Source organism: Rissa tridactyla, chromosome 6 (genome assembly GCF_028500815.1).
Source record: "Rissa tridactyla isolate bRisTri1 chromosome 6, bRisTri1.patW.cur.20221130, whole genome shotgun sequence".
In the NCBI taxonomy this organism is placed as follows: Eukaryota; Metazoa; Chordata; class Aves; order Charadriiformes; family Laridae; genus Rissa; species Rissa tridactyla.
The window spans coordinates 48,555,518-48,581,942 of NC_071471.1; the positions used below are offsets into that span (position 1 = coordinate 48,555,518).

At 37.3% G+C, this 26,425-nt stretch overlaps 1 protein-coding gene and 1 long non-coding RNA gene across 3 annotated transcripts in view; both read right to left on the reverse strand.

Moving 5' to 3' along the window:
* On the reverse strand, positions 1–26,411 carry LOC128911215 (uncharacterized). Its single transcript, XR_008467033.1, has 3 exons — positions 16,697–26,411; positions 16,528–16,583; positions 1–5,791 (listed from the first exon to the last, which is right to left on the reverse strand). It is a non-coding gene; the product is annotated as an uncharacterized LOC128911215 (long non-coding RNA).
* LRMDA (leucine rich melanocyte differentiation associated) overlaps positions 1–26,425 on the reverse strand; it is a 688,474-nt gene that overhangs the window by 655,799 nt on the left and 6,250 nt on the right. The window lies entirely within an intron of this gene.

Sequence of the window (26,425 nt, forward strand, 5' to 3'; positions counted from 1 at the left end):
AATTAATTGCCATGTTTCCTTTAACTCACCAAAAAAATTCAGGTGAAATTTAAACAAAAAAGTAACACATTTTAGGTTAATTTAAAATATGACATTATTCCAGGCCCCATTTTCCTGCAAACTGAAGACCACGTGTACACTCTTAAGCAGATTACTCACAAGCATGGTCAGGAGTGATGCACATAAAATGGCTAATGGCAGAGCATTACCCATTTTTTATTTATTATGCAAATAGAGCAGACTAAAAATGAACATAAGGTCCTGCAGGGCAAGCTATGTGTTCTGTAGATATAAAATCATTGCTCATTACGAAAAAAAAAAAAAAATCAGATGCAGTGGCTACAATAGAGAACAGTTAAGTGTGTAAAGAATGGAAGCATACATCAAAATACGAGTTCATATTTTCTAGGGAAGATCAACAGTGATACCGATGCTATAAGTCTCCTATTTTTCATTTAGTAGGTCTCGAAACTGAATTATTAACAGTGGACTACTCCACATCAGTCAAAAAGCCTGAACTGGAGACCTTTTGCCTGAGGTTAGACTCTCAGACACTCCAATCAGCACATTTAAACTCTTAAATATGATGTTGCCTTCAGTATTTTTTCTATCTAGCTTCAAGAGCAATTTATGGGCTTATGAGAGACAGATGCCCAAAGAGAAAACATTGACCTGTCTTTTTCACAGGATGTGCAAACTTCAAGAACCTTGAACCTTTATAATCCGTCAACAAAATACTTGTCTTCAGTTGCCAGGTGCATATTTGTAAAATAAAAATAAAAGCCACACACACAATATTGAGACTAACAGCTCAATGAGACAGAATTCCAGCAGAATATGTACATGTGCATATTCACGCAAGCAACAGAGAGAGCAAAGATGTAACAGAAAGAGCATTGACATAACAATGAAATCTCTCTGCCTGAGAGTTTACCCAGTTTGTTACAATAATAAAGTAGCACAACTGAGATAAGCAATTAGAAAAAAAAAAAAGAATGTTTGCTTCAAAGACGGTATCAGAGACTACAATACAAAAGACTTCCGTCAAAGTCAGTAACTTTCTCTAATGGTTGCTTACCTGCTAATTTAAACGTATTCCTTGTGAATTATATTGTTCATTAACAACATACACAGTCTAACGCTGTCAGAACAGCTAGAAGTGTGGGATGCAGATTATGTTAAAGCTTTACTTTCCAAATAGTAACAATGCTAAAAATAAATTTGAATATTTTGAAAGAACACAGGCTATTTTTATTACAAACTGTATATACTGCTATATCCCAGCTCCAGTCAGAGGTCAGCAAAGCATGTTTGACTGGCTTCTATATATATTTAATCGGTCTTCTTGTGTACCCAAGAACTGAGTACTGGAGCATACACATCTACAAAGTAAAAGTGATCCACCAGGCTTCAACATGATCTAACCGAGGAGAAAGCAACCCCTGAAGTAGAGACGCAATGTGTACCCTAAGCATCAGAGCGCTCTATCTGGGGAAGGGGTTGTCAGGAGTGAAGGGACATGTATATAATTCTGTTGCATTTGTGGTAATTTAAGAATCACCTTTTTTAATCCTTAACAACAGACAGGTAACAAAATACTTAACAGTTTTACAGGTAGTTGCTCTCTTTCCCTCTCACATACTTTCCTTTATAGCAAAGTAACCTAAGAACATGCCAAGCCCAAATATCCACTTCATGCTGGTAAATTACTAGGAGGAATACACCTTGGCTGCTTGTAGTTATAACACTACTTTAGGAAACAAAATAATTGGAGACGACATAATCACACTGAGTAATACCCTTGTAGTATTAACCAGCAGTGTCTGAAGTCCCAAATACTCACAGAGGTGTAGCATCATAAATACATGCTTATGATAAAACCACCACAATTCAGCACATGAACATCATTATGCATTATCTAGTTTAGCATGAATTATATTCACATCCAAAGACAATTGAAAAGCTTAAAATATAAGCTTTGCAGGACTGGAAGGCTGAGTTCAGGCTGAATTCAGATGAGCATTGTTTGTTGATTGTTGCGAAATCAATTTTTAATCTCATTTGAAAATCCTTTGCTCTAATAGAAAGAGGTGTAAAATATTTCTTTAAACTGAAGCGAGCTCCCCTCTGAACCACCAGCAATTTGGCAAGTCAGATGAGCTGGCACATCAGCACACTCTATTAGCTCATGAAGACCAATAGCTTGTCTGTAAAAATTTGCAAGGGCCTAATGCTCTCTGACAAATGACAAAGGTTATTAAAGGACAGCTTGTGGGAGTATAATTGCTTTGTGACTTTATTGCTATTAACAGAAAGAACGAACATCAATAGAGAGTTAACACTATGAAACATGAGCACAGGAATCCACCAAGATCTTGACTCAGCAAAGCACAGATTAATTCCATTTCTGTATCACAAAACAATTAAGACCAGGGTTCAGCACGTGCTATTTGACTATCATTTAACTGGAGGAAAAAGCAATCATTTTTTCAGGTGCCACGATAGTCTACATATAGTATAGACAGACTATATTACTGCTATGCTGGCACATGTTTTCTATGGATGATGAAAGGATTCTTACCAACTGTGCTTTAGTCTTTATATAGATTCTGTTGAGTAAGTTACAGGATAGCTGAAAGTTTGAAAAGACTCAGTCTTCACAGCTCTGCCCAAAACATGCAGGATCTCCCCAAGAAAAACCCGAGTTTTTTCTGCAAGCATCAGTTTCTCCATGTTTGTCAAAAATACTTACCAAAGATGAGGTGTAAATCAATTTATATTACAAGAGTTTAATTGTTTCAAAAAAGGAGGAGAAGGAACACCAGAGAGAAATCTGACAAGGTTAAAAGGAGACTGGGGAAAGGTTTAGGCCTAACACGTATTAAATAAAAATCAATCAAGCTGACTCTTCGAGAATTACAAAGTAAGATATATCATACCATTGCTCAAAGTGAGGGGAAATGAGGGATAGGACTTCCAACCGCACAGCAGCACTTACTTTGTACAGAAATGAAGTACTATACATTAACCCTTAGCTCCCTGCAAAGCACTGCCTCCTGGCAAAGTTAAGGCAAAAGAGTTCATGCTTTACACTGAACAAGTCAGGAATTCACTGTGAGCCTGAAGCCCCCGCCTTCCTCATGAGCCGCACTTCCACTTACCCGTGAGACTCCACATTTTGCTTTTGTGGAGAAAGCTGCAATTTCTTCTTCCTGTGTTTCTGCAGTGGCAAAACATGTCTGACAAACTGATCAGAAGCATCTTGCCTGACGCAACGCAGAATTCCCAAGTCTCAAACTGTTTTCTGAAAGGGCTATGTCCCACTGCAAACCCTGCCCCTCCTCCACAAAGCAGCCTTAGTTGGAAAGGCAAACGCATGCATGGCATATTCAGAAAGGTACATAACAGGAAAAAACTTTAGATACTTACTTTGTATTAAAGGCTCAATCTACACAACAGGAAAAAAAAAAAGAAAAATGAATAAAATTCACAAAACAAGAGACTGCTCGGTATGAATACAGGCATCACAGTTGGCTTGAATTTGGTCATACTTTTGGGGGCTGCATTTTGTTTTTTTTAAGCACAAGACATGCTGTATAAACAGTTACTTAAATCTACGCTGCTTTTGTTTTAGTAAAAAGGATGCATGGGGCCTTCAGACATTAGGCAGAGTGCAACTGGCTAACTAATATCAAACTTCATGAAACAGTCATAAATGTCCATTTCTGACCTAATTTTAAAGAAAAAGGCTTTTACAAGATTTGTGTGACATCCCCCTCTCTGTACCCCCAGCAGCCAACAGCTGCTTGGCCTCCCAGCTCCCCCAGCATCTTGGCCCAGATATCGATACGTGGTCTGAGAATTTTGCTCAAGTCACAGTCTAAGACTTTCACCGAGTCATGATCTCTTTCACGTCACTCACATAACTAACCTCAACTCCTTTTTAGCCTTATTGCCTAGCATTATCTGTAAAACTAGCATAATCTACCTAACTTCACTAGTTAGCTTTCTTTTTAACTTATTCAATGTTGGAATAATTGTCTGTATTTTATTCATCTGCTTTTTTTTCCTGTTGCTGATGACAACATCATCTGAACAAATGTTGTGGCTGGTCTTATTCACAGCATTTGATAGACAATGGCCAGTTTAACTAAGTCATATATCTATAAATGGAATACTGGAATACAACCAACTTCTAGTAGTAGATGAGGCTCCTACAGTTCTTAAGCAAAGGAAACTTTCTACTCCAAATAAAGTTTGCAATGAAATGTTGTTGGAGCCAGCAAATCAGTACCAATGCCGTTCAGTAGCAGCTGGGTACGGCCTCCAGCCACATGGCAGAGATTATTCTTCCATAACATCAACCCACAAGAAGCAGCTATGTTTAAGGATTGAAGATAATTTGTTTAACAACCTTCTGTAGGTAGCATCAATATTAGGACCCCCAAAGACAGACAAAAAAGGAAAAGCGGGGGGTGGGGTGATGGTGATAAAAGAGAGAAGAATCTGAACCAATACTCCTTCAAGAATGATTCACTGTTTCTTTATTTCAACACACCATAAAAACCAATCTTCCTCAAAACAGATATGCTTGGGTAATACATGATGTCATCATAAATCATATTTTCCTCTTCTGTCAGTGTCAGCAGTTTTCTTAGACTTCTTTGAAGGAGGGAAAAAAAATAAAAAATAAAAAATAAAAAATAGAAGAGCCAGAACCATCTTCCAGCTTTGTCAAAAAGGCCCTTTTTGTTCCCATGACATTTGTCTTCACATAACACACCACCACCCTCCTGTAAGAGTCATGCAATGAGAAAGCATCACAACGCATTATCAAAATGCAAAGCCAATATCAACATAAAACTCCTTTCTACTCTTTCCAAACATGAACTTCATTAGTTGTCATCTTATTTCCTCTCCAGTGGAGTAAACGTATATTTGTTCACATTTAAAACAAGGATTAATCTAATCTATGCCAGAAGGACATTCAGACCATTCAACAGAAGGACAGCACTGTGTGACAGAAGTCACGAACTGAAAAAAAAACCCCCAACATTTAGTAATAACAAAGATAAGTATTCACCCTTCTCTACTTTTGTCCCTTCTTTTTGGATTTCATGAAATTGTGTAATGCTTTTTGCTTCTACTTAGTCAACTAATTATTATTTGTCCACAAAGTATAAACTGTTTTTTATTCTGATTACGGTTCTCCACAACAACCTCTGATTACCACACAGAAATCACTTTACAGGTCTATGATGGCTGATGAAGCATTCGTGAGAAGTAATAAGAAAACAGGACAAAGCTCTTAATATAAGCTTAAGTTTAATACACTTCAAGACTTTTATTAGTGATGGGACTTATAAATTATAGTGGATACCACAGTATTTACCTTCCTCCTCTACAGATATATGAAATATACTTTATTTGTCTGCTTATGCAATAAAAAAATTCCTGAACCTCCTAGTTTAAAGTTCACGACTGTAGCATGCACTTCTTTATATTAGGCCTATCAGCTTTAACAAGGAGAGAACAGCAACATGCTAAATTTTTTATCCCTCTCTAGTCTTCAAGTATGTATACGCTCTTCTGACTGAGCAAGTGGACAAGAGATGCACCATCTACAACAGACTTGCAATAAACAGAGTAACGCATATTTGTGAAGAAGTCCTACCTTGATGTATTAAAAGCAATAACTGTCCTATTGATTTAAAGAAAAGGCAAAAGTACAGTTAGGCGCTGTAGAAACATATGGTTGGCAGGCACCACACTATCAAATCAGAGAAGATACCTGGAAGCAAAGGAAACATTTTTGCAGTCACACAGATTAGAAGAATTTGTGGGAATAAAGTGGAAGCCAGCAAAACTGTCCAGAACTGTGTCATCCAAGGTGGCACTCAGGCAGCACAGGAGTGATTTGAGAAGAACTGAGTACAGAGCAATCAGAAAGGTTAGCAAAATGGAGCAACAGAGGAGTTCCCTGTACACAAACTAATAAACTATCGTTAGAATGTATCAAAATAGACAAATAAAATACCCACCCTGCGCTCTTCCAAAATCTCAGCATTCTGGTAGGGACAACAAAGTCTGTTAGAACTGATGTCACAGAACAGAATCCACTCATCAGGAGGTCCCAAACTACTAAAGAAATATATAACAGAGCAAGTTCTACAAGCTATTTCAAACTTAGTCTGTTCTTAGTTACTGATTGAAATTTATATTTTGAAGACTTCTCAGGCCTTAGGTTTCATTTTTCAAACATCCAAGGAAAAATAAAAACAATGCAGGGCTCATGTTAAAGGGATCCTCCACTGAGAAAAATGTATCTCTATGAAAAGAAGATAAACATAGCCTATATATATCCTGGATGTAATAAAGTTACGTAGCCATCTTCCACGACTTGTGATCAATGACGAGTTGTAGGCTTGTACTGGACAAGCTTAAATTGGAATAGGAACCATTGCTCCTTTTCTATGATAACTTTGATTACACTGTGAAGCCACTACATAGATCCCTTGCAGTTATTGGATGTCGTCTACATCCATGCTTGGCTTGCAAAATTTCTAAGGAATCATAAATAATTTCTACACCAAAACCAAACAAAATCCCCAGAAAATAGACATCAGAGGAAATTACTCTTGAAACTTACCATCCAAGACACTTTTAGCAATTCTGAAAATGACAAATCATCAGTAAGATTGTACATCCTTACCCATTTCACCAGAAGACCTACATCCAACTTTACTGAAATTTAATCTTCAAGATTTGTTTCTTCTCCCAGAAGGCATGATTCCCATACCCATTTGAAAAGCTTCTGCTATTGTCTTGTATTTCAGAAACAGATAACATGCTCAGAATTTTTTTATAATAATTTCAGTTTAAAATAATTTTGAGATTCTTAAGGATAAATTGGCTAAAGGATATCTGGAAGCATTCGGCAGCAAGAAAAAGAACCCGCCAGCCTCCACTGAGAATACTACTGAAAAATATATTCCAAGACATGAGAAACCACAACAAAGAAAAATTAGTACAGGCAGGCTGGGATCTTGCTTTAAAGGAGGAAGATATTTATTCTTCCAAAATTCCACAAGTTTTTTCTATGTAGCTATCATGATGTGGACAATGAACTTATCCAAAGTAGCCTACACATATTTGGAGACTATTTTGTTTCTGACATTACTTGCATGCAGATGTGGACGTAACTTTAAAAGCTCATCATATTTTCACAAAAACAGTGAAAGACAAACTAAAAGCTGTGATGATTAGTACTCTTGAGTACTACCAAACAAATGCCTTCAACAGTTACTATTCCAATAGTCAGAAGGCAAGCTCAGAGTTGCAAACATCAACATATAAATTTAATGAATATGTATGAGAATGATGGTCGGGAAAGAATATAAGATTGAAAGATAGAAAACTATTTTGCAGCACTCCAACAAAGTATTCCAATACTTGGAAAGGGAAACGTTTGTTTTTTTTTTAAAAGATCCCCCTCAATGATCCTAAAATAATAGCACAAATGTTTTCAGAATAAGTAAAGCGGAACTCGAAGTAATTGGAATTTAAACATTAATCTCTGCTAATTTAACAACAGAAATGGTGTAAAAATCACAGATTCCACCTTAAATCTTACCCAATCATTCTACAGAAAAATAGTCACTGTAGGTAATTTGTTATTAAAATAGTTTTAAGAGCACCCAAGTGACCAAGGCGCCTAAATCCCAAGGATTTTCAATGAAAAGGTAAAGCTAAACAATAGGAATAAAGCTTAAAATGCTGTTTACACACAGATTGCAAAGGGGGGAAAAAATGGTGAATTACAGATCTTAGAGTAGTGTTTCATTAAGCCAATTTTTGTATTGTAGTCTCAGACTACTTTCTCCTTCTCAGCGGAAATGTTATCCGAAGGAAAAAAGAAACTCTCCAACTAGCACAACTGAAGTTTTTATAGGTCACATGGGATGCTGCTGCCATGCACCAGATGTGTGTAGAAAAAAGAAAGTGGTCAACATATGATATTAAAAAACAGCGCAGTTTCAAATATTTTAAACATGATGTCAAGTGCATTCAACAGGTCTACAAATGCATTACATTAGCCTAAATTTAGTAGGTGATAATTGAAATCAGAGATCCAGTCGTTACCACTGACATGTTTCTAAATACTACCCAATAAATTTTTGTCTGTTTCAGATTCGGTATGACAGCTGGCAGTTGGGAGGGGGAATCGCCGAGAGGGTATGTGCACACACATGTACAACATTTCTGTATTTAAATTCCAGTATCTTCCTTTCCAGAGTTAATGTAACAGTGAAAATACTGTCATACAAACACATGCTCCCGCAGCTGAATTCTATAAATTGAATTTTTTCTGTAGGCTTTACCTGGCATCTTGCAGTAAGCACTGAGTATGGAACAGGACGGTATCCTAACTAGCTCCAATTGTATTTCCCGCATACGAATTTTCACAGTTAAAGTTCATTCACTTCTTTTAGAGAGCTGAGAGCTGTTCTTACTACTTATCCTTACTGATCATCTCTTAATTTTTAGCTTAGGAAAGGAAGTAACAACAACAACAGAAGACAGAGTCTCAGTCCACATGTCTTTGGTTGTTACTGTTGTTATTTTTATAACTATATACCATTCAACCACAAGGGAACAAATAGGAGAAAATCTTGATCCACCTGAAGGCAAAAAAAATTTCTTCCATGTCTACAATGCATTCAATTTTTTACTTTCTTTTCAGCCTTAGCTGTATCATCACCTTGCTGATACACCCGCTATCAGATAACATAAAGTGCAGCTAAGTAGCACGTGGGAATAAACTACCTCCAGGAGCACTACAGATTTGGCAGGTGGACAAGTGTCAACCATCACTCCTGACAACATGCAGAAGCAGTTTATGCAAGTTGGTATGAAGGGCTGACAATGATCCTCAGCATCTATAGTTTACCAACAAGGCCTCCTCAGATCACAGTTTTGCCATCTGTAAAATGGAGACAGTGGTGTCTTTCCACTTCTCAAAGGAAACTGAACTTGAGAAGACACTACTAAAAATTGTGCCTGAAAACATATGTCTGGCACTTTGTGTAATGCCACCAACAGTATGGCTTTTGACTGGAAATTTAAACATCTACTTAGAACCAGTGAAGGCTGGGAATGGAAAAACAAGGCTCCCACTAGTAAAATTAGTTGCTCAAATTTAGGCACACAAACCTTTATACACAAGCAGCAAAAATTTCTTCATTTTCATGGATTATAATCTTTTAAAATGATGTCTAGAAAAATTAATTCCAAAGAACTTTGAAAAGACTAGCTTTTTTTTTCTTAAAAAATAAAATAAAATAAGGCTTTAAAGAGACAAACCACCTTCTTTTTTTAAAAAGAATATCTATTTACAAAGCCACAATATTTCTATCCAAAGAGCTAAAATAAAAGGAAGCTGAATTCTACTCATTCTTACTTTTTTAGACCCTAAGACACAAAAGACCCATAAAATCACCAGCACCTATTAGAAGTATTTAACTTTGTTACTGGTCTCAAGAATTAAAATGAAAACTGCAATCAACACTAACCACTGACTACAGTAAAACACCAGCAGACACCATAGAGATAAATATGGTTATCAAAGACAAACAAAGTTTGAGAGTCCTACATTAGATGGCGGGGAGGGGAAGCAGAAACATCAGTTTAACATTTTTTCTGCTGCTCAACTAGTTGCTAGAAGCAAGCTTTTAAAAAAATATTTAAAAAAAAAATAAAAAAAAACCCACAGATAAATCCTACAAAGTTATGAATGACAATTCTATCTCTATTAAGTAGTATCAATATTGAGAACTTCTGAAGTCTACTATATTGACAGCTCTATTTAAAATCCAGACCCAAGTAATTTTAACATTAAGACTTAATAAATTGCTGTTTAGAAACATCCATGTTGAAACTTCAACGCAGCCAGTCTCACTAGAGATCAAGAGTTAGTCCTTCACCAGATTCTGTCAACATTGTCCTCAAAAACCCTGAAGTTCAGAGAAGGTCATTTAGAGCCAAGTCACACGTTATTCTGGAAGGAGGGTGGCACACGGGCAGCGTCCTGTAGCACCTATAGCATACGGTTGTTAAAGTTGCTGAAGATTAATGTGCTGATCTATCCTTCTCATGACTTTTGGTCCAAAGTAAAAAGCAAAATGGCAGCCCTTTATGACATTTTTATTCTTTTATTCCCCTTTTCTACTTCCTCCATTAAAACATTTTCCTCCTCTTTTTTTCACTATCCAATATTAAAAAGTCATTTATTGCAATAAAGGGATTTAGTGATTTGGGAGTAACTTTTGTGTACTGTACACCCTCTAGACACCCAAGAACTATGTTAATAATTTTCTTCCTATTAATTGTCTCATCAACTCACAGCTGGCTATGCTTTTTATTTCATTATGTTATTCATCAATCTAAAATAGAACTATAACAGAAAAAGAAATTGGAAAGGAGCAATTTCAATATTTCAAAACAGATGCAAATCAACGCCAGAGATGCTACACAGCATATTTTTATTGAGACAATTCTATACATGTTTGAAAAATGAACTTGTAATAAATAAACTCATATCCTGTGGAGGTATGTTTTTCCTTCCATCTTATGAGCTAATTATGCCAACACAACATAACGTTTTCCTAAATGCCTTATAAACTGACCCAGTTACTCAGAAAGTATTATTTTTAAATTGATGTGATAGATGCAAACTGGAACGTTCGGATTTCAATTCTGGCACCAATTCCCGGATCCCCTTCCCAAGTAATTTAAGGACTTCCTCCCGATAGTTTTTCATATTCTTTTAACTGACATTTTATCTTTATACAGTATCTCAGCAGAATGAACATGCACTAAAACAATGACAGCCCTTCTTTGGCTGTCATCTCTCATTCTGGCAAAGACAGATGTCTTACACTGGCTTATGCCAATAATAGAGCCGACAAAAAACAACAGAGACTACCTGCCTCTGATGTAAAGGCACCAATTCACATTTGTGACACTCATTTGTCAATTAACAGATTTCTTCCATTGTTGACACATGGGACTTAAAAGATGTGGGCTAGAATGTGATGAATTAAAAAAGACAGATGAGTAAGCTATGAGCTGCAAAGTAATACTATAATGTGCTTTAGATAGGAATATCAACTGACACCCCTGACAGGCCATACAAGGTTTTATTTCATTTTGCTCTGTATCTAGGCTTCATACTTTGTCTTCTTTGTTCTCTTTTCATCAAGCTCCTAACATCTCATTCTGACAGCCAGAGACATTTAAGGCACTTTCGTTTCAAATGCAAGTTAGCGTACTTGATTTGTCATTAAAATGCAAAACGATTGCCATTGCAGGTAAATGTAGGTATGCTTAAAAGGTTGTATCTGCAAAGTAAAAGCTGAAAATGGTTTCTGGCTGCTTTGCTTAACTCTTTCACCAGCCTCAGAGTTTTTCTAAGGCAAGTGGTACCACGCTCTTAATAGAAGTGCAGCAGCACCTGCAGTTTTATACAGGGTACATTTTAGTATATTTAAATAACATAAAAGCCTTAAGTTTTGTCAAGAGCAAAGAGGTAACTGACAAGTCTACACGTGGAGCCTTAGTACGATTCACACAAGAATCTGAAGAGAGTATCGTGCAAAGCTCTCTGGGGTCAAAGCTCTCTACTCGCCTGCGCTCTGCTAGCTAGACAGCAATGAGGAAAAAGCAGAGGGGGTTTTGTTTTTAATACACGAGTTGTGGTTGGTTTAGCTGGAATCACCAGTATGGGAATTTTAACAGCAATTTACTTCCCCCGTTCAACGATCACTTAAAGAGACATGAAGGCCTTAAAATAAATAAATAAATAAAATGCTCTCTAGCAAAAAGACAAGGAACGGATTTAAAAACATTGCCGAAAAACAGACCTGCACAGGATGGAAATGAGTAACACCTCGCTTCCTACATACATGCACAGATGTGAACTCACTCTATAATATGAATAAGGTTATTTCTATTCAACTGGTTAGATTCAAACATTAAGGATTTCGCTTGTGTTCAGCATACAAAATATACTGACAGGAAATATCTGTTATTTTCTGCAAGGGACTAAAGGTTTGAAAAGCAGCAGCATAATTTAAGTAAGCAAGTTTTCTTGACACAGAGGTACATTCAGATTTTGTTTGCATTTAGGAACTTACAGGTGAACCTTTAACATAAATCTGTACCTATATCTTTTTTGAAGACTTTCTTGTTCTTCCTTACTAGGAAAAAAAGTGTGTGAATTGGGTTTCACTCCACTCGCTACAGCGCAGAAGCCTTTTTTCCTTTTTTTTCTTTTTCCCCCCTAAGAACAAGGGCTGTATGGAAATTTTCAGTCAAGGAAGCATTCGGGAAAACTAGTTTACATTATGCCTTCACAGTGCATTAAACAAAAGGTACAGAATCTGAAACATTTGATGCTTCTGTGTCTGTGTGTACAATGAAACTTACTGACCAATTCTGACACTATTCTGCCTACTGCTAAGATGTATCCACTACAATATAGGAATTATTTATTCATTCCGGGTTATATGACAGCAATAGGCAATGTTGGAAATACAAATATCAACTTTATAGCTACCAGCTATCTTGAAGGGTTTCTAGTGCTACTTTTTCTGTCCACATTAGTCTTAATTGCTTCCAGCGCACTTCTGTCCCCACACAGAAAGAAAATGAAAAAAAAAGAAAAGTGCAAGACAGTACCTTAAAGCTGACTTCACCCTTTTACTTTGGTTTAAAATACTAGGGCTACAGCAACCAAAATTTTCACCTGCTGCAATAAAACACACAAAGAAACACTTGCCCATTCACTTTTAGCTCAACACAGACATACGTCCTCTCTTCCTCCATTTACCAACTAATACAAAGTGAGAAAAATGATGGTCAAAACAAAATCTACAGTAATGCACTAGTCTCCTTAACTTTAGAAACTTCTTTTCTGTTGCTCAGACATTTAAATGCAGGTGAAACCCTTGTTTCAAACCACCTGTGGTTGCAGTGATGAGAGTCTGTAATTCAGTGGCAAAGTAGCGGCCCGTATTAAATGGGTTGAGATAGATTCCCATCGGAGATACATTGACATTTCAAAAGCCCTATTATTAGTGGTAGTAATGTGACTTATTTAAAGGAAGGCAAAGAATTAACAGTGAAAGAAATGGAACTACCCTCTGACATCCCCCACTTAGGCTGGAAGACAATTTACTAATTGTGCACCTGGTAGAACTGGAACCATTACTGTACAGGAACAGCTGAGCTAGCTAATGCCCAGCCCTTGGATACAAGCAACACAGCAAACAAAAGAGAGCGCCGTTGCAAGAAAGCAAGAACCTCATGTTGCAACTGCACCCAAACCTCTCAGCAGCTTTCTGCTGATTTAAGGAGCTGGAGGCAGAAAAGAAGGCACCGAGTGAGGGAAGGAAATAAACTGGACAAATACACAGCTTCTCACTTAGTCGGCTAGTTTCATTTTCTTAGAAAACATAGTATTCCACAATTTTTTCCCAAAGCCATTCCAACGTAATCACCTTCACACATGACTGTTTCTGTGCTATTCCAAAGTACTTCACTGCCCAAGACAGAGAGTGTATTAAATGCAAGATAATAGGTCGAAAAAGAAGTGTTCAGATCCTTGAACAGCTGTAATTTTAACATCCACACACCGGACTGTCAAATTATCTTAACATAACTGTGTTGAAAGCAGAATTTTCTGAATATTCAGTACCCTTGGCATGCCTAGAACACCTTTCCCTCAGCCTTTAAGTGCTTTAAAATAATCAGTACAGTTTATCATTTACGTAACAAAGTCAAGTTTTCATCTTTTCTCTCCAGTCAAATGGTCTTGAAAGTCCTAGGAGTATAAAACACAGCATCCTCACCCAGTGCTTTTGTGGCCACGCGGCCTTGCAGAGTCATGGCACTGCAACAAGTCTTGGACCCTTCACATCTAAAATGGATCAAAGACAATTCTGATGCATTTCCTTGTGCAGGGATTTTATGCTCAAGAGACAAAATGCATTTTTAGCATTTGGTAAAAGAGAATGAGACCAAAAATAGATGAATGAAAACCTCAAACCACTGTCACCAAAATAAAACTTCACTAGCTATACCATAAAAAGCTGGTCTGTTGCTCTAAATAGGTAACTGGATGCTCCCAGACACCTAAGGATTTACAATTAAAATATACTGGTCTTGAAATCATGAAAAGTAAAACAAAAGAAAAAAAAAAAGAAAAACAAATACTCATGATGCATAAATATCTAAACTAATTACTAAAGAAGTCATTTAAGTCACCACAAGTACATGCCTCTTACAAAGAATACATACGCTAACTTTGATCTTCAAACTAATGGTTGTAAAAGATGATTTTAAAAAACTATTAAATGTAGGTAATAGGTAGCTTTTTCTGTTAAATTCATAAACTGAGATTCCTGTCAGCATGTCTGATCACAGAGTAACATTCTAAGGGAAAGGCAGCTCACATTTCTGAATGTAATTTAGAAACCTTGAGCACTATGATGTCTTTCCATTGGGCATATTCACAAGGAACAAACAGCATCAGTGAGCCCACCGGACAAATGGGAAATGAAGAGTTGGCTCATAAAATATGAGCCACATTTTCAATATTTTTTAATGTTCAGCAAAGCAAGCATTGAAAAATAGTGCTTAATGCAAATTCAAAAATTAAGGACTGAGCATTTGTACTCAAAATGTTTGCATCAGTCCAATACATTATATAGAAATGAACCAGCCGAGAGAACTGAGCACATAAGCTTCACGCTTAAAACAAAAAAAAAAAAAAAAAATCCCCCCCCAAATCCCCTACAACTTTTTAATTTCCTTTGTTAGTTTTTCAAAACTGAAAAATTAAGTTTGCAGTTGACAAGTAATAAGCCAAACATTGTTACTGTAGTCTTTGGTGCAACAATATCAACAGAGCAAGAGCCTGACTTTTACCAAGCCCAAACACAGTGAGTTGGTATTTACGCCAAACAGCTCAGAAGCTGAAATATGCATCAGTCACCACTGGACTGACACCGCCGTGCTGATGTAACTTTCCTCCTATCAGCCTCAACAAGAGCTGATGCCAAGACCAATACTCAGTACATCTGAGAGTTTATGGAGGAGGGAGTGAGGAGCAGAGAGCTTAAAAATAACAGAAACTTGTAATAGCATAGGTAGGTTTGAACAAAACAAACAAAAGGGACATAGGCTTTTGTAATTTCTTGTTACTTAAGTACTTTTTCACCCTAAGACTGCTCCCGTTTTGGTCCAGTTCCCTCAAGGTCAGTTCTCTCTCCTAATGGTCCACCTCTGATGTGTTGTATCTTTTCTTGTTAGTAACGTGTAAGTAATGTATTTCTTCCTAGGTTGAGTATGAGGTTATCACTGACAAAGCCCTATTGCAAATGCTGAATCAAAGTAGACCAAATACTAGAGTATCACACCCCAAATGTTTATATATTAAAAATACACTTTATATATTATACATAAAGTATATATAAAGGCATTATAAATATATTATAAAGATGTTTATATAAAAGATGTTGGTTTGTGTGTGTGTCTCTGCTTGTGCATATATGTATTAAATGCCAGTAAACTACTTCTGACAACAGCATTCCACACACACTATGCTTTTTATGAAAAAATGAACTGGAGGTGTGCACCCATTCAAGTATTGCTATCTACCAGTACAGCTCATATACCAACTGCACAGGAAAAACATCAGAGACTTAAGCACTTGAAAAGAAGCTATTTGGGTGTGGTCCAATTTGCAAGAGTTTATAAACTTACCTGAGTTCTAGATGAATTACAAACTACCCCCTAACAGTAGATATTTTGCATCATTTATTTGTGGTTTTTTACAAGTCATTTCTATAGTCTTTCACCATAGCAAGGGTTCCTACAAACATGAGCAATGAGATTGGTTTTAAAATGAACAAACTCTTATGGCTGTGTTATATGAAGCACATTCACTGCTACCACTTACGGACTCAATGGGCAAATTAAGTTAAAAATGGAGAAGAAATTACAAAGAAAGGAAATGATTTTCCGACTTTACTAGTGAGCAACTCAGGCAAGAACAGTCACGAAAGACAGAGCAGGAGAAACAAAACAAAAACAGAAATAAAAATCATAAAACTTCACATGATTACCAGCATCAGTTTATGGGTAAAGCCTGCAACTGAGCTATAACACTGCATTAACTATGACCTTAAAGACAGTATAATTATTGTATAGCATGTCTGGCTTGACATGCTGGCTCCTGAGCCTGAGAAAAATGCATAGCCCTTTTGCACTTCTATGATACTCGTTCTTCACACTTGCATGAGCTATGGGTTTGGGGATTGTCTTTTTAAAGTGAAAAATCATCTCCAAGATAATTTATGTAAAGATGATTTATGTAACATGAAAGATCTCAAAAATGGCACAAACCACACAAGACAACATATAACAAACAAGCAATGCATACACAGAAGCTTGTAAGGATTTTACCTGCCAAATGCCAGCTAGCTGTTTGTACTGTGACCACTCAGCAGCTTTGTTGAATACTGGAGAACAGAGACCGTTCTTAGTGATTGGTAAGCAAAACTAGTCAAGATCTTTACATCTGCAAATGGATGCTGGAAATCTTGTGTATTGCATTAAGAAGAGAAGAAGATACCTTTCAACAGAACAGAGAGGAAAGGACAGAGACAATAGCTCCAGGGTTAACGCAGGTTCTTCCCTTCAGTTCAGCTCCTTGTCCTCAGACAACAGTTATTTCTGCAGTCCTTCGCCCTTGTTTCACAACACCAGTGATGGGGAAATACTGTTTTAGAGTAAGAGAGATTAAGGAAGTCAGAAAGTAAGAATGGTCCATCTGATTACTATATTTATAACGTGCTCTCTATCATGCCCTTTTCTTTAACCTCCAATACATCTTTAAAAAAAGTAGTCCTCCGTCTTAAAATCCAGATAACCATAGAGTATGCGGAAGTCACCAAGACATTATTTGCAATCTATTGACGTTCTTTGAAAGCTAAAACAAGTGCATCAAACTATTTCTCCTCCAAATGCCAATACTTTCTGTAGATTGCAGTAGTCTTCCATTTATTAACTAACTGATTTTCTCTCAATCTGACACAGATTCCCATCATTCAGAGCAGAATTCAAAACAAAATTAATTTTTGTTTAAGACTGATTACATTTCTCACCAGAGGAGCTGGATTGACTTTGCCAGTGAATTAAGTCCTCCAGGTACCCCAAGGACAAGTGCAGATTGTGTGGATTTAGCCTCCAACATCACTCCAGAAAACATCTTCAGTCTCCCACAGGAAACCAGATCAAGAGAAAGCAGTTCACTCCCCACTCATTCAAACATAAAGAAAACGATGTGATGCAAACATCGGTTCACTGGGAAATGCTCCGCCTCAGTCAAAAGGTCTTATCAACAGCCTTAAATCAATGGATGCTTAATATGACATCCGATCTCTGTTCAATTCCAAGGAGTTTGTTACTCACCTTTGTTCAGGAGTACAGATTTCACCTTTACTCATGATTGTAACAGCCCCTTAGAGATGGATGTCACCAAAAAAACCAACTTTCATCATCCATCACAGCAATATTCACTAGCTGTATTTAAGGATGTAACAGTTCAAGCTCACAACCTTATTTTACTTAATGTCAAGTTGTGCAGCACATTTAACATTTTTACTAGATTTAACAGCAATAGTAATCCTCCCAAGAATTCTCCACTACACAATAAGAACACACTGACCACCCCACCAAAGGTTCAGGTAACAGGCTTTGGCCCAATTCTGCCACATGATACACTCTCAAGACAACTCCTTCCACAATGAGAAAAGCAGAACAGAGAACGATCTTATGTTCTGATCTGTCAGATACAGTAAATCAATGTATAACGGCCAGCACTGGGGGTCAGAGGTATATATACTACAGTGTTTTCACAGTCCGTTAGTGACTATGTGGCCATAAAAAGTCAAGCAAGGATCAATGGACAAAAAGAGAGGCTGTTGGGACTAAAGAAGATAACAGCCACAAATACAAGATTGAAATACAACAATTTATATTCTAAGTTTGTCCTTACATATTACTGAGTCTGAAAAAATTACATCTGTCAAAAAAAAAAACAACTTACATCCTTGGCACAGTATACTGAAATCAGTGAGATATTTAAATACATACCATAAGGTATTAATTTGATATTTTTAAAATTAGTCATTCAGTGGTCCCCTTCATATCAACAATAAACCAATGACTGCAAGCAAGACAGCAGAAAAATATACAAGTCACAAAAACACACACAGATACTTTGCAAATATTGTATAGTCACATTTAAAGTTGGCAAAATAACAGAACACAGGTATGGTTATTGTATGTGTAACAAGGTATATCTTAATAGTATTTTTTAATATTATTCAAAGTATTCAAAGGGAGAAAAAAAAAGTTTTCCTTATACATTACCCAGATCACATCTAGTTCCTGTTGAAATGCCACTTTTCGAAAGGGGGAAGCATGGTGAGAGGGGAAAGGAGGGGAAAAACAGAGCAAGGAGTAGGTTTAGTTTTGACTGTCTGTCAATTATCAGAAGTAGAGTTAATATTCGTAGCCTAAAATTCTTTTTTGTTACTGGTAATACTCTCCTTCCATTTTTACAATAGACACACACCTATAAAGCTTTATCTTCTACAACTCCCTAGGTGTTACGCATGTAGAAAGTGAACCCATCATCACACTTGTCTTCACTCCATCTAGTAGAATGACTATTTCATAGTTATTTTAATAGAAAGATAATTACGTATAATGTAGTCCATAGTGATTAATAAACACATAAGACTTCATCTGAAAGACGATTACATCTGTAAATTTTAAAAAATTTAAATGATTCCTTGTATATAAATACTTTGTTTAGCAAATTTCTTTCCAAATGAATTGCTTCTAAAGAATGACCACCCTTACCAGTGTTAGTGTACATTTATTTGCAGACATTCATAACATTTCCACATTACTTAAAAAACAGCAACTTGTGCTTACTGTAGGACATCCCTTACCAGTAAACTTTAAGTACCCACCTCATACTACAAACTGACTCATTTGAATTTCATACATTACTGCCATAGCAGGTGTATCATGTTTGCGTGCAAAGGTTTTGGTAGCAGAAGGACTAAAGGGGTGGCTGCTGTGAGAAGCTGCCAGAAGTGTTCCCTGTGTCCAACAGAGCCAATGCCAGCCGGCTCCAAGACGGACCCACCAGTGGCCAAGGATGAGCCCATCAGCAACGGTGGTAGCGCCTCTGGGATAATATATTTAAGAAGCAGGGGGGGAGGAATTGCACAACTGCAGCTGGAGAGAGGAGTGAGAATATGTGAGAGAAACAACTCTGCAGATGCCAAGGCCAGTGAAGAAGGAGGGGAGGAGGTGCCAGGCACCGGCGCAGAGATTCTCCTGCAGCCCATGATGAAGACCGTGGTGAGGCAGGCTGTCCCCCTGCAGCCCAGGGAAGTTAACGGTGGAGCAGATATCCACCTGCAGCCTGTGGAGGACTCCATGCTGGAGCAGGTGGATGCCCAAAGGAAGCTGTGACCCCATGGGGAGCCCATGCTGGAGCGAGCTCCTGGCAGGACCTCTGGCCCTGTGGACAGAGAAACCCATGTTGGAGCAGGTTTGCTGGCAGGACTTGTGACCCTGAGGGGGACCCATGCTGGAGCAGTCTGTTCCTGAAGGGCTGCACCTCATGGAAGGGACCCCACACTGGAGCAGTTTGTGAAGAACCGTAGTCTATGGGAAGGACTCACATTGGAGAAGTTCATGGAGAACTGTCTCCCGCGGGAGGGACCCCACACTGGAGCAGAAGAATGTGAGGAGTCCTCTCCCTGAGGAGGACAGAGCAGCAGGGACAACCTGTGGTGAACTGACCACAACCCCATTCCCTGTCCCCCTGCACCACTGCGGGGGGAGGAGATAGAGAAATCGGAAGTACAATTGAGTCCAGGAAGAAGGGAGGGATGGGGGGAAGGTGTTTTAAGATTTAGTTTTTATTTCTCATTATCCTACTCTGATTTAATTGCTAATAAGTTAGACGAATTTTCCCCAAGTCGAGTTTGTTTTGCCCATGATGGTAACTGGTGAATGATCTCTCCCTCTCCTTATCTCAACCCACGAGGCTTTTGTTATATTTTCTCTCCCCTGTTCGGTTGAGGAGGGGAGTGATAGAGTGGCTTGGTGGACATCTGCCATCCAGCCAGGGTCAGCCCACTACAGGTGGAGAAAAATTATCAAGACTTTATACATTTCACATTGTTTAGCTGTGGAAAATGCTATCTCTCTGTTGAAGTCTCTAAATACAATTCCATTTACCTTGAAATAGTGAACTATTTCAAGTATAAAATTTACAAACATTTGTAAACCACTGTTTTCTTAGAGTAAGAAAGAAATCTCAGCTACTACTGAATATCTTTTTTTAAAAAAAGCAATAAAAAAATCTTCAATACTTAAACATATTAATTCTCTTTTCACATAGTAAACTGTGGTCATGCTTGAAAGAAAACAAAAAAAACAAGGAGAGTGAAATAGATTAACTGCATAGCTCCAATACACTTATTTCAGACAACATACTATAAATCATCTTGAAACAAAACAGGCAATTATAATGTGCACAAATGTTATGATACTATGCATCTCTACTGGTCCAATGGTTCTAAATTATTGAAACTGATGGCTGAACAAGGGCATGTTGTTTCAACACACTTGGATTACTTGAACGATTTGAATTCTTTCTTAGCTATCCAGTGCTGTGCAGATCTCTCTAATGTCAATAAACAAACAGATAGATACATGTCTCTTAGATAATTCAGGCCATATCTAAGGGGATTAAAATATATGACCAAAATTTCTGTAGCAATGTGTTTGTTTGTCAAGAATCGCAACTTTTTTTTTTCCCTTCGATATTTAAGAAGCATCTAAAATCAAAGCAAGTACATACATTTTCCTTCAAAGCGTTCAGTGAGGACAGAACAGCAGCTCCTTTCTCCTTCTAACCACTACCCCATATTTCAATCCTTTTCACCTCAGTGTAAAAGAAACAGGAATGAGAGCCATAAGACAGAATCATTTCAAAACACAATCAGCTATTTGTAAACAACACTCTTTCTCCTGCAGAAAATCTGCAACTGCTAGTTGCAAGAAAAAGCAGCAAGTAAGGTAAATCAATTAGCTTGCTAATTTCTCACCCTCATTTATTTAGCTCTGCACTGTATTTGTCGTAATTGACTATAATTATGTTAATTACTAACTCCAGCATAATTACTATATTTATTGTCATTGAGCACACTATGTACCCAAAGCAAAGCTGGCATTTGTCGGGCATCAAAAAAATAAATAAATAAAACCACACAACTGTCAGGAGGGGCTTCTCTGAAAACTGGCTGATGTACCTTCAGCAAATGAAAGGGCAAAAGAGATTTCATGCAATGCTAGTTTGAAAGCATCGGTTCATTAAGGATATTAATTTTCTGATAACTACACATTTAAGCATGACACACTGGAGCAGTATCTACAGGATTTAGCAATTATTAATGCGTGACAGTTTCAAATGCTAAGTGAATCAATTAAACAGCAGCATTCACAATTTGAGAAGAGATAACTGCTTCATAACTGCCTAAGACTACAATTTTCACATGACAAAAAAGGGCCATTCAGGCTCCTTCAAAACCTGACAGGTCAAGAAAGAAGTTTGAAACAAAAGCACCTTATAACCATCATCTCTCCTCTTTACTTGTCAGATCAACTTTGCTAGTGTCTCCGCTGAAATGGCATCACCATGCCAGCTGCCACAAGGTGATTTTTCATGTCTTGTCAAAGAAATCTTTTATTCTATTTGCTCTGCATTAACATGTTACATTTATTGATCAAGCCCTTTCTGCAGCCACAGCAGGGCACTGTGCTCTTATGCCTAAGGGGGCTTTGATGTCCTGGTGACATTCTAGACCGAATAATGCACATACTAAATGGATTTAATGCAGAAATGTGTTTGTGCATGACAGCTACATTAATAACAGCCCCTCACACTGATAAATATGCAATTGCTACGATTAAGAGTTACCCAATTATGGTGAAAATATTTTTCTACCTTATAAATAAAACCATCAAAAAGTTTTAACAATAGTACATTTTCTTCAACATTTTAAAATGCTATAAAGATCAGTCTAAAGGCTTTTAAAAATATGTCATGCTTTGTTTTGAATTCTGGCTTTTATTTCCATCTCTCTTTTGTTGTTCATCTTCCTCTTCTGTGTATCTTATTGCTGCACAGGCTGGGAAGGTGGCAAGGAAAAAAAAAAAAACTCAACTCACAAAGAAGAACATGCCCCATAAAACTTAAGCCCAGTTTCAAGCTGCCACTTGTATGTTCACCCAGGCAAGAAAACAGTAGGCAGAAGAGAGAAACAAACGATCTCTAGTCCACAGAGAGGATATGACAAAGCCTCAGCCTCTCAAAAATTACGGAGGAACATTCCAGACTAGGATTAAAGTTCAAGGGGATGTTTTCATACATACACCCTCTTAATCGGACAGTGGAAAATACGCACAAGCACACACTGTGCAAATTATTCATGCTTCTAGCAGAAATAATCTGCACCCCAGAGTGAGGGAAGAGATATCTGTATCTCCATGAGCACAATTATTGGATTAATCCTCCCTCATTGGCCAAGATTAAAGATTCACTCTCCCTTTCGCCTCCTAGTTTAGACCCAGAAGAAATCTCTGCACGAAAAAGGAAAACAACTCGCATGTTTAAAATTCCTGAGGACAAAATTAGAAGATGGACTTCTCTGAAAATCAAACTGTAGGTGTTATTTATAAAAACACGGCACACAAAAACACTGACATCTGTTATTCAGGCACTGGAGTGCATTTAGCCTTTAATGTGAAAGGAGAAATTTGGCACAAAGACAGTTATCCAAGACAAATAAAAGAACCTTTGAATAGTTTGTTGGGGTTTTTTCTCTCCACAAAACAGCAAGCTGCATCTAAAAAAAAAAAAAAAAATCTTTGCGTTTCGTCCAAATCTCTACTCCCTACCTACGTTACATCCTTCCTACTTATTCCTTTCTTTCCTTCACCAGTGATTATTGTTTACTTTTTTTTTAATGAAATCGTTAACTTACAATGATCAACAATAGTTTTTCATTCCCTCTTGAAATCCTTTTCAGCAAAGCCTCCCAGTAATACTAACACTGGCACATCAGTGACTTTCCTTCCTATACCCTATGCTTTCATTAAATGGGAACCAGGGAATGCTTTCCGCATATTGTGAAAAAAAATAGTGGCCTTTACAGTACTCTATTATCAGGAAAGGCTATAAAATACAGTTGCCATGAGAGACTCAGGAGCAGATTTCCACAGCAAAACACCTCTGCTCCTGAAACATGCCTCATTGAAAATACATGGTATAAATAGTTCATTTCTAAAATAACTGAAAATCACTACCAATATCAAATCAAAAGAGCCGCTACAGCTCAGGCCACTTTATGACGACCACACCAATAAAGCTGCAGAATCACACTATAATTTAGGTCAGAAGGGGCATCTAGAGGTCATCTACTCCAATCCCTTGCTCAGAGCAGGGTGACTTCAAAGTTAAATTAGGTTGCTTGGGGCTTTGTCCAGTTGTGCTTTGAATATCATCCAGGATGGAGATTCCACAGCCTCTCTGGGCACCACTTCCACTCAACCTTTCTCATCGTGAAGCCTTTCCTTAAAAACAGTTGGAAATTCCCTTGCTGCAACCTGTGATGACTACCTGTCATCCTTTTGCTGTACATCTGACAAGATTTTGGCTCTATCTTCTTCACAACCCCCCGTTAGTCCCAAAAGGAAACAAAAGACGTTAGAAACTATTTAAACAAAATCTGCAAGGAAAACAGTATGAGAATAAATAATTCAAAAGTTGTCTATAGTGGCCTGAGGTTGAAGGATTTCCATCCGCCAGGGGTATAAAACAGGAGGCAATCCAGTGGCACCGTATCTTGCTGATTACAACTAGCATGCTTTTAAACACACCAATTTTTCCCTTTGCCTCATACACAACAAATTGCTATTACTCCTCTTTTTTCCCCCCACAGCATCCCCATAAAAAGTTCCCTTTTGGTATTCACCTCTTATCTTTCCTTTCCCTCCCAGGGGAAAAGAGAGATGTGTAACCACTGTGACTGGTAACAGGCACTTTGGTTTGGCTGCCAGAAGAGAAAGAGCTGGATCCACGTATCGCTCAGGGTAATCAAGGAGAGACACTAGTTCTTGGGAAAAGGCGAACAAGACCGACAATTCTTTTAAAGAGCAACTTCTTGTGATTAGTTAACTAAGTGTTGTTATTAGATTTACCACATCTAATGCAAAGACAATTAAGCATCTACACAGGCCCTAATTTTTATTTAATAAGAAGGAAGGGGCTCTAGCCTGGGAAGAACTCTGAAGTCAGCACAATGTGGGGAAAAATATACATTTTCCTCTGTATTAAATTGCCAATACAAAAGAACTAATGACAACCCTCCACTCCTCCAATGTAGTTCTCCAGTCCTGTGTACATTTATGTGTTTACATTACACCCAAAGAGAAAAAATTGGAGAAATCTGAATAACAAACCCACCACAAGTAAGAACAGTGAATCCACAGAATTACTCTTCTTTGCAGAAAAAAGACAGAGGTACCATAACAACCAATAATTAATTAGAAGATTTCCCTATTTTTTTAAATCATTATGCAAACGCACATAAACTCAACAAGTTGAAAAGAAGAAGAAAAAAAAAAGCCGGGGGGTATGTGGAAACTCCTTGGTTTGTACAAAACAGCAAGCTATATTTCCCAGAAAAACACAACAGCATCTCTTGGAACACGTTATCAAGAGACAAGCTTGGCAAAAGTTGTTTACGTACAAGTCACAAAATACAGCATGTTAGACTAATTCTTTTCCACTTTACTAACAGCATCAGCCAGTCTTCTCACCTTTTTTCCAGTACACCTGGACAAGCCTCTGAATACACACATTTACAGTGGAAAGACTTAAATGGCAAAATAACCTACCTGGCTCTATCCTGACTTCTGCAACAAAGTTATCTACATTATAGTGGTATCAAAATCAGCACAATTCACTAAAATTGTTCAATCACGGATTACATTATATCAGTTTCATAAGGAAGTTTTGTGACATCTGTATCATGGAGTATAAATACATCTTTCTGATAAGAGTCTCTTATGCGAATAAGCGTGTGTGTATGTGTGTGTACGTCTATGACTGCACACAACTTCTGGCTCAGAAAGGCCAGCGCTGTCTTGCTGTTGTTTGCTTACAACTCACCACAAAGCTGAACACGTTACTACGACAAAGAGGTATCTTTCTCTCTCTCCATGCAACTACATTCATGATAGCAATATCAAATAACATGACTGCAAATACTGCTGCCCAGAAAATAAATTTTAAAAAATCTTCCCTCTACGCTCAATTTCTAAAAATTTCAATTTAATTGTTATGTTGTCAGAAATTCTATTGACACTTTTACATAACAGAATTTATTGCCTGCTACAGGAGAATGATTCCTTCCCAAAATACGCTTGGTAGCAGCCACACTTACAGAGGATAGGACACAGAAACCTTATATGCAAAACATTTAAAAAAATAGGTTGGTAAGTACTTATTGACTGCCTAACACTGAGAATAAGTAACTGTTGAGTATTTCAGCATTTCTCTGGCTTAAATACAGGATAAAAAATTAGCGACTACTGAAATTTTTTTTTTATTTCAAAGAACACATACACACTCTCACCTAATAATGAGTCATATTGAATATGAATCATAATGAAAACTAATATCTTTACTGCAAGTAATTATTGTGCCAGCAAAGCACAATATTCTCTTTATCTTTTTCTAGATTTTGATCACCCTCAGTCTTTTTCACTCAACTTATGCCTTTACAAACAGATAGCAAGTTCTTCTAGAAAATCAAATTCCTTTTTAAAGAGACATTAAGTTTAGTTTCTTCCCCACTAAAAACAACACACTAAAAATTCACGGATAAAAATCATAGAACTCATCACTATACTACAGCATTGTCAGATTTTTCAAGCAATATTTGTTTAAAGACGATGACAATGATCTTACTGTTTACACTTGCTTCAACAGCTGCCCAAGACATCTCTTCTATATTCACATTCATTTAAGGCTATGATATTTATTCTACATCTTATCTGACTCTCTTTAATATACAGGCACAGTGCTCGTATATGAGTGCAGACCAGTCTGAACAGCAACTGTATAATAAATACTTCGTTCGTAGTTTCTGTATGTTTAGTATAACTATCACAGCTCAAATAAGAAAACATTACTGCTCTCACC